The sequence below is a fragment of the Zingiber officinale genome, chromosome 10B (assembly GCF_018446385.1).
Source record: "Zingiber officinale cultivar Zhangliang chromosome 10B, Zo_v1.1, whole genome shotgun sequence".
In the NCBI taxonomy this organism is placed as follows: Eukaryota; Viridiplantae; Streptophyta; class Magnoliopsida; order Zingiberales; family Zingiberaceae; genus Zingiber; species Zingiber officinale.
Window position 1 is genome coordinate 45555799 of NC_056005.1, and position 21232 is coordinate 45577030.

Below are 21232 nucleotides of genomic sequence, written 5' to 3' on the forward strand. Positions count from 1 at the left end.
AGAAACACCACGATGACTTCAAGTCTCAACACCCTTCATGTAGTAGGGCCTATGTAGGCCCAGTGTGGGTAGCTATTGTTAGGACCAAAAGTAGCTAGAGGGGGGGGGGGTGAATAGCTCGTCGCGTGCTCGTCGTTCGGCGTTGCTTGTTCTTTCAAAGATGTGCAGCGGAAATACAAAGAAACAAATACAACAACGCTAACACGGTTGGTTTACTTGGTATCCACCTCCAAAGGAGGTGACTAGTCCAAGGATCCACACCACGCACGCACCCTACACTATGAAAACACTCCTTTTTGGTAACTACCAAGGGCGGAGAAGCCCTACAATACTCAATACAAGAAGAGAGGGAAAGGATACAAGAAATACAAGCTTACAAGCTTACAATGAGTACAAAACCCTAACCCTAGCTTCTCTTCTTGGCTTTGATCCGCCTCTTGACTTGGAGAGCTTCCAAGATCCTTCAAGAACTGGCGATCTGAGCTTTGTGAGCGCTGAGTGAATCGGAGAAGCGATGCCGAAGGAAATGAACGCCTGCGGCTATAAACGACGCCAACGGTCGGATCCCAATCGATTCGAATGTTCCCAATCGATCGGGGAGGCTTTGGATCGATCCACGGATCGATCCAGAGCGCCTCTGTGCTCTGGAAACGCGCCTGGATCGATCCACGGATCGATCCAGCGCTTATCGCGCGAAGCAGCCGCGTCCCAATCGATCCACTGATCGATTGGGACCTCTGGATCGATCCACGGATCGATCCAGAGGCTCTCTGTTCGCTGGGACAGGTCTGGATCGATCCACTGATCGATCCAGCACTTGATTTTTGTCCAAAACCAAGTCCCAAACCTCCCAAACCAACATCCGGTCAACCTTGACCTGTTGGTATGTCATGCCTAGCATCTAGTCACTCCCTTGACCTGCTAGGACTCCCTTACCAAGTGTCCGGTCAATCCCTTTGACCCACTTGGACTTTTCTCTGTGCCAAGTATCCGGTCAATCCCTTTGACCTACTTGGACTTTTCTTTCATGCCAAGTATCCAGTCAATCCTTTGACCTACTTGGACTTCCCAGCACCAGATGTCCGATCATCCTTGATCCATCTGGATTTTCCCTTGCCTGGCTTCACTCACCAGGACTTTCACCTAGCTTCACTCACTAGGGTTTTCCATCTGCCTAGCTTCACTCACTAGGACTTTCACCTGGCTTCACTCACCAGGATTTTCCATCTGCCTAGCTTCACTCACTAGGACTTCCATCTGCCTAGCTTCACTCACTAGGACTTCCTTCTGCCTGGCTTCACTCACCAGGACTTCCTTCTGCCTGGCTTCACTCACCAGGACTTTTCTTCTGCCTGGCTTCACTCACCAGGACTTCCTTCTGCCTGGCTTCACTCACCAGGACTTTTCTTCTGCCTGGCTTCACTCACCAGGACTTTCATTTTGCCTAACATCCCAGTTAGGACTTCCTTACCAAGTATCCAGTCAACCTTGACCTACTTGACTCTTCTTCAATCAATATCTTATTGTCAAACATCTAAACCCAAACCAAGACTCAACTTGGTTACCCAGGTCAACCTTGACCTGAGGGAAATTGCACCAACAGCTATCACATTAGGCCCAAACAAAAAAATTCATTAATATAATTTTTAAACAAAAAAAAAAGTGTGGGTAGCTATAACATTGGGCCCAAACCAAAAAAAATTCATTAATATAATTTTTAAACAAAAAAAAGTGTGGGTAGCTATAACATTGGGCCCAAACAAAAAAAAAATCATTAATACAATTTTTAAACAAAAAAAAGTAGGGGTTAAAAGAAAAAAATACACCCATTGTCTCCCACTCTCCCTTTCAGTAAAAAAACACACCCTTTGTCTCCCACTCTCTCTCTCGGCAAAAAAAAGCTCCATTCATCTCCCACTCTCCCTCTCGGCCACTCCGAAATCACCGGCACTTCGCAGGACTCTTCGCACAGTACTTTACATGACAACAACAAGAGCAAGCAAACCCTTCGATAACCGCTCCACACTCCGCAACAAGCCAAAACCTCAAAGACAAAGGTAACGTTAATCCCTAAGTCTATAAACTTATTTTTTCTTGCTCAAATGGCGATGCCACTCGGCTCTAGCGAAGTGGCCACTACTCAATTGCCCTGTCACACCCCGAGGGTATACTTGTCCACCAAATCAGACGGTACCCCCTAGTGACAATATAGGAAATACGATATCGAACCAATTCATGCCAACATAAATACCGAGGCGATATAATAATAACATCAGGTTACAAATAACAATGGTTGTATGTATGCATGAACAAGTGATCATACTAACTAATAAGCTAAGAACAACACTCAAGCATTTAATACAGAAAGAAACTGTAACCACAAGCAGCGGAAAATAACCCAAATAACTCGAACAAAAAATCTGAACTCGAGTGGGACTGGCAGCCAAGACCTCTGAGAGACACAACATCTCCTCTATCTATAACCTGAAAGTCAGAGGAAAAGTAAGGGGTAGTGAGTACAATAACTCAATGGGTAGAAGAAAATAGCGCATGAATAGTATACTGTCAGGAGATCAAAGAATATAGTGTCAAGTAAAATACTTACTAATCAACATAGGCGTCCCAACATAATCACCAGCTAACCAAAAGTATAATCAATAACATAGTACTTCACTAATTTGCTCAACCAAGTACAACCAACAAATTGGGAGTACATACAATACGTCTAAACCTGCACGCACAAATATATGACTGACATATAGCAACCCTATAACCAATACTGGCTGCAGAAGAACGCTCTACCACGGATGGTCCCGTGGGCAGTTAGGGTAAATGACTAGTCACTGTCCACGGGAGAACGCTCTACTACGGATAGTCCTATGGGCGGATAAGGTAAATAACTAGTCATTGTCTGCGGGAGAATGCTCTACCATAGATGGTCTTGTGGGCAGACAGGATATATACCAATGGTTACTAACGACTCTCTCAACCACACAGGGGAGACAGAATATACTAACGGTCGCAGACGACTCTCTCAACCACGAATGAGAGACAATAGTCGATAGAATACACCAATGGTTGCTGACGACTCTCTCAACCACGAATGAGAGACAATGGTGGACAGAATATAGCAACCAAGGGTCTAGTAGGATCCTCAAAAATACTATATCATAATATAATTATATTAATGTATAGGCATGAGCCTATGTAACAAGTAAGGGTCTACTAGGATACTCGGTACCCTATATGATGATATAATCCTACTAATATAGGTAGAAAATAGATAATCATGTCCCAAAGTTACTAGTCACCTAGCATTAATATCTCCACTAATTTGTGAATCATCTTAGATATATTAAACAACGGTATCAAGATCAAGTAATCTTATGGGCCGATTTAAAGGGAAAAGCCTAGTAGAATACACTACCCTTCTGCTAGCGAGTGATTTCCATCAAGTATGAGTTAGTATAATCTCAGTAACATATATGCTCTCACATCAATATACAACTATACTACCTATAATATCAGTGCCCTGCAGGAACGAGCCTAAGTAGATAACCATAGTTTAATACAAATTCACGAACATAAGCTATAGGCCTAATATAACAACAAGGGTATATTAGAATACTCAATATCCTACACCATAACATATAATAACAAACAAAGGTTTAGCAAGATATTCGATATCCTATACTACGGTATAATCATCCTAACAATAAATACAAATTCAAATCATCTACCACGGGTCTAGCAGAATATCCAATGTCCTACACTAGGGTCTAGTAATATCATGCATATATATATAAACACAATCATGGATAATAAACAAGACTACCTAGCTATCAACAATAGGTTAACGTATAAGGACAACAATAAGGTATTAAACTCAGGAGTAATATTACACATATTTAAGGTAAGCAAGTATCTGCGATCTAATCAAAACATGACAGTAAACAATTATGCACTATAATCAAAGCTTGCAAAAGACGAGCAGAATCTACTCACCTTTATTGTAGATCGTTTCGAATGTCTTCACGTCAACAGTTTGCTTTATGCTCGAATCCTACAAGTACATGACATGAGCTAAACTAAATACTAGAATAATCTTAACATGATATCAATTTAATTTGATTATGACTTTATTTATCTCTCTAATATAATTCGTACTCGTCTTATCTTGTCGATTAGTTACTTATCCTATTAATTCTTTTATCAAGGGGGTCAAAGATAATGAACGATTAGTCAATCTATTACTAACTCCTTCGATTAACCAATCCCAATAATGCATCATCCCCTTATCAATTTAACATACCCTATATTTTAAATCAATTCATTGAGCAATCCAGTTTCAATTTTGGTTAACTTGATGGAACCTTAATCCTCTTAATTAATCATTCTTTCATCAATTAATCCATAAATCTAATCATTAATACCTAATAATAGATTTTTTAATCAAGGCAATGGTTTGATCATTGTTACCCTTAATTTGTAGATTTGCTCTGGTGGTGAGCTCCCTACGACAGTTCACAGTGGCGACGGTGGTGGCCAGACTTTGCTACAGACGGCGGTGACGGGCTCTTGGCCATTGTTGAGGGTAGCAGTGATGATGGCTGATGGAGAGGCCTCGTGGTGGCTGCTACGGTGGTGGGCTAGGCAGAGGAGAGGTAGTGACGACTGGTTGTACATGACACTGACGAAGGGGCAATGGTGTCGGTGCTCACGGTGATCCAAAGATGGGAGAGGGATGACGACATTGCTGGATAGGCACGACAAAGGGCGCCACGATGACTGGATGACAACTCATGAAGAGGAGACGACATCCTCAGGTGATCCAGTAGTGACAGTGTCGCCAAGCTAGCCTCACACGTAGAGCGACGATAGCGTCCAGTGATCCGACAGTTGCATCGATGGGTCGAGCAACACAGTGAGGCCACGAGAAGGAATTACACGAGAGAAATAGGGACGACAATTTTAGGTTTAGGTAAAAGAAAGGAAAATGTTTTTAGAAAATAAACATTTCCTCCTTTATATAGGGTTCACAAAACAAGCTTTTCTTTTACACTTTTATTCCCAATAGTGTAAAATAATTCATAAAAAAACCAATTATTCCTTAAAATCCCTAAAAATTTTCTAAGATAATATCTTAATTAACTTTTATTTTATTTAATTATCGTATCTCACATTCTCCCCCACTAATAAAAATTTGGTCTCCAAATTTCCTACTTAAGTGTGATAAGTAACAATAGCATGTTCAATCAGTTCAAATACAGAATAAACTACAAGCACCTTAAGTAAACAAGTGAGAGTATCGAGCTTCGATATATTTTTTTTCCAGCTCTCAAGTTGCTTCAGAAATCCTAAACGCATGCTCTCTATATATGCTTTAATGTCTGTATAGTGTGCGCTCAGATTGTCCATTGTAATATGCTCTCATTTTCATTCTAATATCTAAATTTTCTGAAGTATGTCTACTAGTCTTTGACACTCTCTATGGGTTATGGGCCCACAACGCTTCTGCTGCATCACTCTAATGTTTAGCCTTCACTTGTTGACACACCAAGCATTGAACTGCAAAGTCCGCAGTATCCTTCTTCCTACTATTCTACTAGTAGGAGCACTTTAGGTTTTGATACATACGAATATCTCCCAAACGACTCATTGATCGTGATCGGTGCGTTAGTTGATGTAAGTATTCTTTAATGGGATGTGTCTCAGGAACACAACCTTCCTTAGAAATTGGGGAGTCTTATTTAATATGCTAAATTAAATTCGATTAGTGTTGGAAGACCTACAATAATCTAATTATTCTTGATAAAACTCCAATTAACTGGCCATAAGTCTTTTCAAAATTAAATTTAGTCATCATACAACTTCTCCTACCTTGCGAGCCTTGGACGGAAATTTACACACAACAATTCATAGACTGATAGGGCAATATAGTCCATTGCCATTTCCCTCTTGGTAGTAGCACAAGTAAAATAGGATTAACATTTTGAATCTCTGATTTGTAAAAGATTTTCAAAGGCACTTGAAACTTTCAACCCGACAATGCTCAAATTCTTATAATACCCATGAAAGCTTGGCAAACCGGAATGGGATTTCCAAAATCTGCCACTGATTTGGCGAGATGGAAGGAAAGCTTTTTGTTTCCAAGCACTTAGTGGCCATTTACAAATGGTAAAGTCTGCTAAATTAAGAAGTTACCATAGACTATAAGCATGGACTACTAGCATGTGAGTACCATTTCCATCGAATAGACAAATAGGTGGAACCACAATGATTCTAATCCATGATAGGTAGTGGCGTAGCTAAGATTATTACTCAGGAGGGGCAAAGTGATAGAGTCAGTAAACGATGATGGTAATGCTAGTAGCAAACAACGGTATTGATTAAGCGAAAGAAATCAATCAAGAAAATTTCACCTAAATTAAAAGGTATTTTTTTATTGAGCATCGGCAAAGCGACGACGTTAGCCAAGTGAAGATGACGATCATGCAACAAATGACGGCGATGATGGTAGCAATTGGTGAGCGGCGATAGCGACTTGGGCTATAACGACAGCGACATGTCGCGGAAGATTTTGTGGGTAAAATTAGAGCTAGGAAAAAGAATATGAAAGAAATTAGAGGGAGAGAAAAAAGGAAAATAAAAGTTCAGGATTAGAGGAGGAAGAAGAAAAATAGACAGAGAAAAAAAATGACTTGGGAAAGGAGGAAAATGAGTTCGGTTGAAAGGATTTTAATTGGAATTTTTTGCTAAAAAGACAAGAAGGTTTTAAAATTTATGACTATACCTTTTTTTTTTAAAAAAAATCCCACCATATTAATATTTTCCTTGAATTCCAGACCGCACCCCCTGAGCCTTGTATAGCTACGCCCCTGATGATAGGATTGACCATGATCTGGTTTCAAGACACTAGTAGCTTAATTAAGTCACAAAATTGGCAACTAAGCCTCATAATTTGCGATTCCAAAATTGGAATTCAGTTCAAAAAAAAAAAAAAAAAAAAAGCCGGGAAGCATTATGCTTCCCCTAATCCTTTGGATATGAGAAGATGGACATGAAAAGATACCATCCTTCTTTTGCCCAAATAGTTGTTTCTTGTAAGGTGTCCCATGATTCAGTGGATGTAAGCAGTTGTCTAGCATAATGGATATAAAGATTAGAGACGATGATGCAAACAGTCAAGACAAAACTTGTTTTCCATCAATAACCCACAGTGCAGTTCCATTAATGAACTATTGAAATTTAATTTAAGTATATAAATTGTTTGAAATCTATACATATCCTATAGGATTTTTGACTTGTGCTACGCATGCTAAATGGAGGAATGTTACGATATCAAAATCATATCCTTCTAGTTGTGAGCCTAAACATGTCTCATAACAATACTGTAAATATTGGTTTACTGGACCCTATGATTTCTCTTTAGCTGAAGGCTATAATTGGTGGGATTACACCATGTGTTGCTACCAAAGAAACATTTTCTTTCTTTTAGTGGGAATTTGCTTTCTTTCTCAAAAATTCCTTCCTATTGTCTTCAATATAATAATGATTGGTAATGATTCCATTTAGATCACACAACACAGAAGCCTCTCTATCAGCATTCTTAGACTAAAGAATTGGGTGGCCTCAAGTGCTTCCATAGTATAGAGGTTATTTGTTCAAACAAAGACATTTCTCTCTTAACAGAAGAATTTGTTTCATACTGAGGGGGTTGGTATACTATGGACCAAACTAACAGGAACTCTTATGCATCCTAATGTCATATTTATACCAAGTCAAAAGGACTCACTAATTCCTAAGAATTCCTTTCATGATCATTATACTATCAAGTCAAAAGGACTCACTATACCAGTCCGTAGCTAGGATCAATACAAACCCTAAGATTTTCTTTCATGATCATTAGGAAGCAACTCTAAAAATTCTATGGCACCTCAAAATGCTCAAAAAAAAAAAAATGATCTTGTTTCAGAATCAAGATCATCTTTAGATTGAAGGGTATAGTAATGCAAGTGGAGCATGATAGGCGACCCATATCCAGCTACTGCTCTCTTTTATAAGGAAACTTGATTTCCTGGAAATACAATACGCAGACTCATGTAGCCAGGTCAATTGCAAGACAAATATAGAGTCATGGAGTTAATAGCATAGGAGCTTATCTGGATTAACAATTGATTGGCTAAGTTAGGACACATTATAAAACTACTAAAACAATGTTACTTATACTCAAGGGATACTGACCTCATAAATTAATTTATGGTTAGTTAATTGTCACAGTGATATTTGTCTAGATTCCCACTAGTCAGAAATAAGTCTACATTAACCATTTGCATATGATAGTCAGGCAAAACTGACACTGAAAGAACGATGATAGAACTATTAGTAATTATAAAAAAAACTTTTTGTTGCTCCGCAGCACACTTTCGTTCTTTCCTTTTTTTTGTACAACGGCTTCAAAACTCATAATGGTGAATGATGGGACATAAGATCTCACTCACCTGGCGAAGCTCACTGTATATGTTAATTAGCTGGTAGGCGAATTTCAAAATCTCAGAAACCAACAAAGCACAAGGCTTTATATCAGATAAAGGCATTTGAACCACCAAGTATGAGAACATCATTAACCATAGTTCTATAAGCTCATCCCCAATAGCCTTATACTCAATTTCCAAAATAGATCCAACTGCAATAAATATCTCCTTATATAGTATCCTTACAGAGAAGGCTTTTCAGGAGCTAACTTATAGGGCATTTACTACTCGTGGTGGCCTTGGGTCGGATACGACAGGAGTACTGGGGACGAGCGTTTCGCCTTTTTTTGCCACAATCATTAACCATAGTTCTATAAGCTCATCCCCAATAGCCTTATACTCAATTTCCAAAATAGATCCAACTGCAATAAATATCTCCTTATATAGTATCCTTACAGAGAAGGCTTTTCAGGAGCTAACTTATAGGGCATGATACTACTGGCGATTAAAGTACGTGAACTCAAGGAAGCCATTTATAGTGGCATACAAATCCTCAAGCATGATTTGAGTTCTCCTATCAGACAATCGCTAATTGCCTTCGAATAAAGAAAATCTAGCCATTCACATTTATTCAACGTATCTTCATAATCATAAAGACTCATTTTTGTGAGGAATTTCAAATAACCACGTCCTTTTCATCCAACCAGAAAAAAACATATTACATCACTATGGGTCATGTATCCAAATATTAGATTATCTAACTAAGTATGAGATTTCGTAGGTCAAGATCTTCATGAAATATGATACATTAATCCTCTATTGACTATGATAATATAAATATATGTCCTTATCCCTTATCCAAATGGTAGTGGTAAGAATGGTATGGTTATTGATATTTCCTGAGACTATGCTCCTTGATCTCCAATAGGTTATTGACGGACAGACCCTTGCCTTCCAACTTGGTCTTAGTTGGTGCCGTAGAGGAATCTACATCCTCGACATCAAGTTCGGGTCCTAAGTGTCAACTGATCGCGCCCATGGTTGACCTGGACCATGATTACACATAGAGTTGATTCACTAAGTGTTATCAAGATAAACTAAATCAGTGAGTACCAAATAGACAGGTATAGAGCAGATACATCATCCCACTAAAGGGAGAGAGTCTTTGACATCCAACTTTTCTAACAATAATCTACACCAAGCAGTAAACACAAAAGGGTAAGATAAGCATCAGAGGTATACCTTACTTCCTATAGCTCAGAGATGTCCTTTGGCTTGCCTTGTCCCAAACTCGAAAAAAAATCATAAATCCTCACGAGATCGAAATTCCAAAAACACAAAACCCAACATTCAAACTCGAACTTGGCTCTGATACCAATAAAATTATCATGTCCCGAGGGTATACTTGTCCACCAAATCAGACGGTACCCCTTACTGAAAATATAGGAAATACAATATCGAACCAATTCGAGCCAACGTAAATACCGATGCGATATAATAATAACATCAAGTCACAAATGACAATGCTTGTTTGTATGCATGAACAAGTGATCATACTAACTAACAAGCTAAGAACAACACTCAAGCATTTAATACAGAAAGAAACTATAAATACAAGCAGTGGAAAATAACCCAAATAACTCGAACAAAAAATCTAAACTCGAGTGGGACTGGCAGCCAGGACCTCTGAGCGACACAACACCTCCTCTATTTGTAACCTGAAAGTGAGAGGAAAAGTAAGGGGGTAGTGAGTACAATAACTCAGTGGGTATAAGAAAATAACACATGAATAATATACTGTCAGGAGATCAAAGGATGCAGTGTTAGGTAAAATACTTACTAATCAACATAGGCATCCCAACATAATCACCAGCTAACCAAAAGTGTAATCACTAACATAACACTTCACTAAATTGATCAACCAAGTATAACCAACAAATTGGGAGTACATACAGTACATCGAAACCTGCACGCACAAATATATGACCGACATATAGCAACCCCATAACCAATACTGACTGCAGGAGAACGCTCTACCATGAATGGTCTCGTGGGTAGTCAGGGTAAATGACTAGTCACTGTCCGCGAGAGAATGCTCTACTACGGATGGTCCTGTGGGTGAACAAGATAAATAACTAGTTACTGTCTAAGGGATAACACTCTACCACGGATGGTCCCGTGGACAGACAGGGTATATATCAATGGTCACTAACGACTCTCTCAACCACACAGGGGAGACAGGATATACTAATGGTCGCTGATGACACTCTCAATTATGAATGGGAGACAATGGTCGACAAGATATAACCAATAGTTGCTAACGACTATCTCAACCACGAATGGGAGACAATGGCCGACAGGATATTGCAACCAAGGGTCTAGTAGGATCCTCGAAAATACTATACCATAGTATAATTCTATTAATGTATAGGCTTGAGACTATTTAACAAATAAGGGTCTACTAGGATATTCAGTACCCTATATTACGATATAATCCTACTAATATAGGCAGAAAATAGACAATCACGTCTCAAAGTTACTAGTCACCTAGCATTAATATCTCCACTAATTTCATGGAATCATCTCAGATAAATTAAACAACGGTATCAAGATCAAGTAATCCTAGGGGCTTATTCAAAGGGGAAAGCCAAGTAGAATACACTACCCTTCTGTTAGAGAGTGATTTCTATCAAGTATGGGTTAGTATAATCTCACTAATATATATGCTCTCACACAAGTATACAACTATGCTACCTATAATATTAGTGCCCTGCAGGCATGAGCCTAAGTATATAACCATACTTTAATACAAATTCATGAACATAAGCTATAGGCCTAATATAATAACAAGGGTCTATTAGAATACTCAATATCCTATACCATAGCTTAGAATAACAAACAAAGGTTTAGTAAGATGCTCAATATCTTATACTATGGTATGATCATCCTAACAATAAATATAAATTCAAATCATCTACCAATGGTCTAGCAAAATATCCAATGTCCTATACTAGGGTCTAGTAATATCATACATATATATAAACACAATCATGGATAATAAACAAGACTACCTAGCTATCAACAATAAGGTATCAAACTCAGGAGTAATATAGTGCAGATTTAAGGTAAGCAAGTATCTGTGACCCAATCAAAATATGACAATAAACAATCATGCACTATAATCAAAGCTCGCAAAAGACAAGCAGAATCTACCCACCTTTATTGTAGATCGTTTCGAATGTCTTCACGTCAATGATCTGCTTCATGCTTGAATCCTACAAGTACATGACATGAGCTAAACTAAATACTAGAATAATCTTAACATGATAATCAATTTAATTTAATTATGACTTTATTTATCTCTCTAATATAATTCATACTCGTCTTATCTTGTCCATTAGTTACTTATCCTATTAATTCTTTTATCAAGGGGGTCAGAGATAATAAACGATTAGTCAATCTATTACTAACTCCTTCGATTAACCAATCCCAATAATGCATCATCCCCTTATCAATTTAACATACCCTATATTTTAAATCAATTCATTGAGCAATCCTGTTTCAATTTTGGTTAACTTGATGGAACCTTAATCCTCTTAATTAATCATTTTTTCATAAATTAATCCATAAATCTAATCATTAATACCTAATAATAGATTTTTAATCAAGGTAATGGTTTAATCATTGTTACCCTTAATTTGTAGATTTGCTCTAGTGGTGAGCTCCCGACGACAGTTCACAGTGGTGACGGTGGTGGTCAGACTTTGCTATAGACGGCAGCGACGGGCTCTTAGCCATTGTTGAGGGCAGCTGTGATGATGGATGCTAGAGAGGCCTCGTGGTGGTTGCTACGGTGGTGAGCCAGGCAAAGGAGAGGTAGCGACGACTAGTTGGATATGGCACTGACGAAGGGGCAATGGTGTCGGTGCTCACGGCGATCCAAAGATGGGATAGGGTGTTGGTGCAGTGGAGGCCGGCAAGAGGGGGGGGGGGGGGGGGTGAATTGCCTGCAAATAAAAATAACCCTCCTCAACGCTTTTTCAACTCTTAAGATAAAGCAACAATATAAAATTAATTGTAGAAATAAAAGGAGATAGAAATCTTTAACCTGGTTACAACCAAGAGGGTTGTTAATCCAGGGCGATGGAAAGTGCAGTAAGAGACTCTTTCTTTGAAGGCGGAGAAGCCTGGTACACTTTGAGAGCACAGAGGTTGCTTAAACAGTAATTACATAGTTGAATTTCATTCTTAATCGTTGTTCTTCAATAGCTACCCGAGACCCCCTTTATATAGGGGTTCTAGAGCCTATCTGTTAACCTCATCTTCGGGATCAGGTTTGACTCGAGAGGGATCGGTCAACCGATCCCCAGGTTCGGTCGACCGAACCTACTGTACCTGCCCAGCTTTCTGTCCAGGTGCAGTCTCTGTGGATCGAGCTCAGGTTCTGTCGACCGATCATTGTGTTCGGTCGACCAATCGGCCAACGGTCTTCCTCTGCGCTGGCCCGATCAAAACACTCGACTGAGTCTCTGGATAAACGTTGGTTCGGTCGACCGATAAAGAGGTTCTGTAAAATACCGGAAAAATGAGGAATAATGATAAGGGAATTTTTCGGAATTTTTGGAAATTTTTCGGGAATTTTTCGGAGCTCGTATGGACGAGTTAACGGGGATGAAAACGGGGTCCGGAAAAGCCTGTTTAGGCTACCCATTTAAGTGAGGAAAAGTTATTTTCTTTTCCTTTTCTTTTCCGTTTTTCTTTTTATTTATTTCCTTCCCTCGAGCCGAAACCGTGGCCGACTTCTCCTTCTTCCCCCGCGCGCCTGACGCCCTCCTCCGAGCCCTAATCGCCGAGCGGTTTCTTCCTCTTCCTCTTCCTCTTCCTCCATTTCCTTCCCGAGCCGCCGCCACAGCCGACACCGCGCGAAGCAGTGCCGACCCTGTGCCGACGCCGCCCTTTCCCGCGTACAAGCCCTCGGCCAAGGAAACCCTAGCGCCGACAATCATCTTCCCTCTGCCCTAATTTTCCTTTGCGTGCCACTACAGAGGGTGAGGTTGCTACTCCCTTCTGTTCTCAGTTTCTCACCGCCATGTCTCTACTCGGATTGGTTTTGGACCAGAGCAAGGAGCACGGAGCCGAGGCTCTCTTTTCCCCTGCCTTATTGTTGACTGCCATTTTCCTTTGTGCCCTAGCATCGTCGATTTTTCCTCCGACCTTCCAGGCCGAAGATGCCGCGAGCCTAGCACCAATTTATCTCTCTGTTTATCGGCAAGAACACACGGGTCCTGGCTTTGGGCAGCGCCACAGTACCAGTTTTCGGATATCGAATTCTTCTTTCTCTCATTGATCTGGATTGGAGGTAGGTTGTGATTCTGTTCTCAGATTCTATTGTGGAGGAATTGATAATTGTGTGGATTTGGTTTATATGGCAGAGTAGGGATTTCAATCTGCTGCGGCTGATCTTGGTTCAGCTGAGGGTTTTAAGGAGGAAGCTGTTAAGGTTAGTTTAATCTAGATGTTGGGTTAATATGGATGTGTAACAGATTTCTTTAAGAGTTGGAATCTATATAATTGGTTAGTTAGTGATCGTACTTTGATTAGGGGTTACCCTAAATAGAGTTGGGAATCTTATTTAGCTAGTTGCTATATATGTAATTAGCTAAATAAAATTATGTGATTGACACAGGACTTTGACGCGAGACGAGCATCTTGATGTCGAGTTTGGACCAGATACGATTCTTTCCATTTGGAGGCGGGTACTTTGACTTATGTCTTTTGATATGCATGATAATATGTTTAACATATAACAGTAATTGTGTTACCTGTTTATTTCGGTTGGTCACTACGTGATTAGTACATGTTGTTTGTTTATTTATTCTGCACTGCATATTATCTACCTGATCACATATGCCTTAGGTAGTGACCTAACCACATGCTCTGTTATATTCTGGACCTAGGGTTTATTTGATACCCTCTTCGATTTGTGTACCTTCTATTTGATACGTCTTCTTGTGGTACACACTTTGTATCTATTTATATGGATCATGCCATGTTATTCATGAGATTGCCATGTTCAGTATCATGCATCATGATTGCATGCTGTGCGATTGTCGGCTCTACTTTGGTTGAGCTCATCGCCAGTTACATGTACTGCACACATCACCCATGGATTTGTATATCTGGCTGGTGTGGTGGACTCTGTTTAGCTCCGTTGGTCGTGACTCAGGCAGTCAGTTCCGCTCTGTTTAGCTCCGTTGGCATTTAGGGTAGCAGCGTAGCGGCAGATGGTGGACTTTGTTTGGCTCCGTTGGTCGAGACTCAGCGTGGTAGCCGGCAGAGATATCCTCCCCGTCATCGTGTACCGGGAGATGAGAGCATTGAGCTCCCCCATTTATGATTTGGGGTCACAGGACAGGAGTACTCCGACAGCATCCCGTTTACTCTGTCATTGCACAGGAGCATTGATTTCAGAGTATGGGGTTGACATATGCATTTATTGCATTTTTATTTGCTTGTGATTGCTGCACTTATATGCTGCATTTGTTTGGATGCATTGATTGACATGCATATAGGATTATGACTCACTCGGTCTGACGACCTGTTACCTTTATACTTTGATCCGGTCAGTACAGTTATCTTCTGATTTCATTTCAGTTGCATTTATCCTCCTCATATTCAGGAGACTGTACGCATGATTAGTGTTGTCTGTTATTTGTTTTATTATGCATATCAGTTGTACCTGCTGAGTGTTGGACTCACCCCGCCTCCATTGTTGATATTTTCAGGTTGAGGCTGTCTGGAGCAGTTCCAGTCGCTGGCCCCCCATCTGCACGTAGAGCTAGCTCTCTACTAGGTTGTTATTTGCTTTATTTTGTTTTTTTTCTTCCATCAGACTATGTTTTAGTTTTGTTTTGGATTTTATTTATGGATATTGTACGGATTGTTACCGTTTGATGGTCTTTTGGATGGTTTGGTTTTTATTCTACTATATGCCTGCCTGGACGGCAGAAGAGGTGAGTTCGTTGGATTTGAGCTTTACGAGTGTAGTGGAGTAGGGTGGATTTCGAGTCAGAGTCCTACTATTATTGATTACTACTATTAACTGCGTGGTTGTGACAGCCAGAGGCTGAATATCTTTATAAACTGCGTGGTGTTTGTTTTTATTTATTGTTATCATTCCAGCCGCCTGTGGCTGATGTATATGTGATATGTAGAAAGTTTCATATTGTCCGCCGTACAGGGGAGATGCTGTCGAAATTTCTTCGGACAGAGACTCCTCTGGGGCGTGACAGGTTCGGTCGACCGATCAGCCCCCAACGGCTGGCTTGCTGACGTGGCTTCTGACGTGTCACCAACGGTTGGTCTTCTGAGGATTGGGGTTCGGTCGACCGATCATGGGGTTCGGTCGACCGAACCGTTGACAAGTCAACTTTCAGTTGACTTGATCCGGTTCGGCTCCTTGGGTGATTGCGGCCCACCGGAATAGGGCTCACCCGAACCCAATTCCCGGCCTTTTCCTCGAGCAGACTTCCGTCCGGCTTCTCGTTCCTCGAACGTCGTGCACGTTCTTCTTGCTTCACCGAAGTACTCTTCCACAGCTCTCTCGTCCTTCGGACGCATCGAGCCCGTCGGCTCCCTTCCCGTGCCATCCTTCTCTCTAGCTGCGTCTTCCGCTCGACTTCCTGTGCTCCTAAGTTCCTGCACACTCAGATACAGGGGTCAGACAAAATGTAGGACCTAACCAACTTGGTTGATCACATCAAAACTACTACGGGGTCCAACATAGGGATGATGACATTGTTGGATAGGCATGACAAGGGGTGCCACGATGACTGGATGGCAACTCATAAAGAGGAGACGACATCCTCAGGTGATCCGGTAGTGACAGTGTCGCCAAGCTAGCCTCACACGTAGAGCGGCAATAGCGTCCAATGATCCAACAGTTGCATCGACTGGTCGAGTAGCGCAGTGAGGCCACGAGAAGGAATCACGTGAGAGAAATAGGGGTGGCGGGCTTTAGGTTTAGGTAAAAGAAAGGAAAATGTTTCTAGAAAATAAACATGTCCTCCTTTATATAGGTTCACAAAACAGGTTTTTCTTTTTTCCTTTTATCCCCAATAGTGTAAAATAATTCATAAACAAAAACCAAAATATTCCTTAAAATCCATAAAAATTTTCTAAGATAATATCTTAATTAACTTTTGTTTTATTTAATTATCATATCTCAAAACCCCATTAGGCAACGACGCTATTGCTCACGCTAGTGAAAGCGGTCACTTCCCTGTTAGGCAGGGACACAACCACTTGCAAGGAGACATAGTTGCATAGCCACGTCATTGATTGGTGGGACAGTGATTGCTACCTTGTGTAGTTTTGTTGCTGTTGGGGGGTAGCGGCTACTGCCTTGTGCGGTCGTGTTGCTATTGGGGGAAGCGACCATCGATGACAATGCGATTTCTAGGTTCTAGTCTTCCACTACTCTTTATTTTTGCAATTACATATTTATGGTCATCATTATCATTTATTTTTTATGTTTGACTCATTATATTCTTAATTAATCTAGTATATGTTTCATGATTTTTTTTATTTATTTTCGTTAGGAAGTTATTTTATCTACGATGCATAGAATCTTTATAAGAAACCATTCAGAACTAGAAGAAACATTGAAGAGGCTAGAGTTGAAGAATTTAATTTTTCATAACTACCGGACTAAGAACTCTAATTTGTGATTGTAATAACATTAGGGATCAAGTTCAAAGGACATATTTGTAAAAGGGTCCGTGTCAACCTTTGGGATATGAATTCTCAAAATAAAAATTTGGAGTAGGTCAATTTAGATGGTTCAATCCTTCCTAGTTTAAGGAATTTGGTGATTGGTTGAAATATAGTATAAAAAATGATGTTGTGTATTGTTTGTATTGCTATCTCTTCTAGACAACTAAGGGAAAACAACCGGGAGGAGAAACTTTTGTTAGTGAAGGTTTTACAAATTGGAAGAGTAAAGATAGGTTAAATATTCATGTTGGCCAACATGATAGTGAACATCATAAAGCTCGAACAAATTGTGAAGCTGCGATGAATCAAGATGAGTGCATTCAATCAATTTTGTACAAACAGTCAAAGCAAATGTGGAATGATTATTATATCTATCTCAATGCTTCAATTGATTGTATCATAGTTTTGTTACGACAAGGGAATTCATTTTGAAGTAATGACAAAATTGAAGGTTCTCTTAATCCAAGAAACTTTCTTGTTTAGTGCTCCTAAGAATGAGATTAATAATGTGATATTGAAAAATTATCCTAAAAATTGCAAGTTAACATTACATGATATTCAGAAGTATATAGTGAGTGCTTATGCAACTGAAATAATTAATATTATTATTAGAGATATTAGTGATTCATTGTTCTCTATTTTAGTTAATGAATCTCATGATGTGTCAGTAAAGGAGAAAATGTCAATTGTTTTACATTATGTGGATAGTAGTGGGCATGTAAATGAGCATTTTATCGGAATTGAGTATATTTTCAATACTACAACACTCTCACTTAAATTTGTCATTGATAAGATGTTCTCTAAATATAATTTGAGCATGTCTAAGTTGAGAGTGTTAGTGCAATCAACCTCTAGGATTCTAATTTTTGTTTAACAATATGTTTATTAGAGTCTAGTCAGGTCAAGATTAATACAATGACTAGCAAAGGAGTGAGAAGTCTACTGAGTGACTAGTCTTAACTAGAGATTAGATAAGTTAGAAGTCTTGAAGGAGTAAACTCTAAGTAAAGTGAAAGTCCTAGTGAGTGAAGCTAAGTCAAAGAAATCGAAGCTAGATGGTGAAAGTTCTGGTAAGTGAAGTCAGGCGGTGAAAGTCCTAGCGAGTGAAGTGAGGCCTTAGTTGTTAGTTAGAGCCCTAGAGCCAATCATTTGATGATTGTTGTATGGACTCATTGTATCATATTCTTGTATATTAATAAAGGCATTTGTTTTGGTTATTATACTTACTTGTATTGGTGCCAAATAAACTAAGTATAATAGCGTCCTTGAGTAGAAGGTTCTTACCTATATCAATCGATTGGTTGAATTGATAGTGAGATGATATAGGGAACACTACTCTTAATCATTCCTAGTCGAGTATTAACATTCAGGGACAATGTTAATGCAATGAGACTAGCATGTAGGTCAACGCGATGACTTGATCTCACAAGTCATGGATATAGAGATATCAAGTTGACACATGAGTATGCATTGGAGAATGTATACTGAATGACCCACCGTGAGAAAGTATAATGGATCATTATATGAGTGTCATATACTTTCTCATGTGGCTATTAGTATGACTACTAGTCCTTGGACCTGAAGTCACCATGGATCCCTACATAAGGAGTTACATACTTTGGGTTCGTCAAACGTCACCCGTAACTAGGTGGACTGTAAAGGCGATTACTGGGTATGTAACGAATTATGCAGAGGGATGTGAGTGATGTAGATGGGATCTATCCCTCCTATATGATGGGAGTGACATCGATATTCTTGATAGAGTGAGACCACTAAGTGCATGACCATGCCCAAATGAGTCAATATGAGATATTGAGCTCATTTGATCGAGTGAGTCTACTTGGAGTTCAAGATTTAGATTGATTAGAGGATGACATGGTCTATGCCTCATATTGATCAATCTAGATGTCTAGGATAGAAGAACACTTGTCATATATTGTGAGGAGTCACAATTAGTAGTCACAAGGTGATGTTGGATCTCAACATTCTTGTAACTTGGGTAATAATAATGTGTTACTAGATACCGCTCATTACTTATACTTCTAAATGGGTTTAGGAGCATTGCCAACGTTACAAGAACCTATAGGGTCACACACAAAGGGCAATTAGATGGAGATTAGGTTTATTTGATGAACCTAAATGATTAGGTTCATATGATGAATCAAATTGGATTAAGAGTAATCCAAATTAGGCTAATTGAGTTGGACTCAAGTTGGTTCATGTGTTAAGTGAGTCTAATTTGGACTTAGACTCATTTAATTAATTTAATTCAATGAATAGAGATTCATTAAATTAAAATTGACTTGAACTAATGGTTAGATTAGATCAACCAAGGGAGAGAAGTGGTCAAGTTTGACTTGACTTAAGTAGGAAGATGAAGAGTCAAGTTTTGACTTGACTTTGACTTGATCAATGCCACATCATCATGGCTTCTTCATTTGGTCAAGTTTGACTTGACCAAATGCCACCTCATGGAGGAGATCAAGAGACTTGACTCTTGATATTCCATGAGGGTTACAAACCATTATGTGGTCGGCCACCTTTAGTGTGGAAGAGATTGATTTTTTTCATTCAAGACATTCATTCCATCTTCTTCCTCTTGCTCTCAATTTTCTTCTCCCTCTCCTCTCTTGGCCGAACACTTCATAGGTGCTAGCACACCTTTTGCTTGGCCTCTCCATCTCTTGCTTGTGTGGATACACATAGAGAAGTGTCTACTTTGACACTTTCGAGATCCGGCGAACCGAGGACTAGCGGGATTGCGAAGGGCTTCGCATCAAGGGTAAAATTCCTTCTCCTAGTGTAGATCTAGGCTTTAGTAAACTCATACATGAAATTTTATTTTATAAACTTCGCACGGATCCGGTGGCATGGGAGATTCGGGGTTTCCCCAACGAGAAAAAGCGGTTTTTACGTTCCGAAAATCCCAACAGTGGTATCAGAGCCACGTGCGAAGTCTTGTACGAGTTTAATTTATATTTTTAAGAAAAATATCAGTTCTATAACTTTCTGTAATTTTATGATTTTTATGGATATTTTTCTCGTAGAAGTGAAGCACAAGTGTTTCGACACTTATAGGCTTCGGCTACCGAGAAGATTTTTCCAAAATGGCAAGGTTTCGCCCCAAATCTTTTGGGACAGCGGGCTAAGGCGCTGTAGGATCGCTAAGTAATACTAGTGATGGTTATATCGCGGGTAGGGGCGCTGCCCCTGACCCTGCAAGGGGCTTTGTTCCGCGATTGCGCCCGAAAACCCGCTAAACGGGACCGCTGGGAATTTTACTCATAAAAATTATAAAATTATGGTAAAAATTATAGAAAATTATAGAAAATACATAATTTATAATTATATATTATTTTGTGATAGTCATGGCCCAAAAGACCCAAATTGCATTTGAAAAATTGTGTTGTAATTCATATTACGGCCTGTGCGCCGTCATTTGTGTTGTGTGTGCTGTATACTTGATACACGACCTGCGCGTCGTGCCTCTCTTTTATTCTTGTTGTAAATTAGTTTAGACTCGAATGTAACTCGAGTTTCAAAATTTTAATGTACAAAATTGGAGCGGTGGAAGGTCCACTCGAGATGAAGTTACGAGGAGGGCGCGAGCAGCACAAGGTAGTCAAAGGGAGGAGCTTGAGAAGCTGATGACCCTAGGTTGACCATTCGATCTTCTCATTGGCTTGAGAAGATCGTAGTAGGGCCATGACTAATCACAAATAATTTAATTAATTACTTGTGTGTGTATATGTGATGCATGCTAGTAAAGTAGTTAATTAGCGCCTTAACGATTAGATTAGATTTAAATCGTGTACAAGATGCACCCTACGATTAGATTAGATCTCAATCACGTCAACTCTAAAATGCCTACCATGCCGTGATACCTATCACTACCTCGATCACATGTGTTGTTGAATCTGCTAAAGCAGAGCAACACATATTATCTTGGTAGGGTACGGAGGGACAATCTTGGTCCCGCCTAT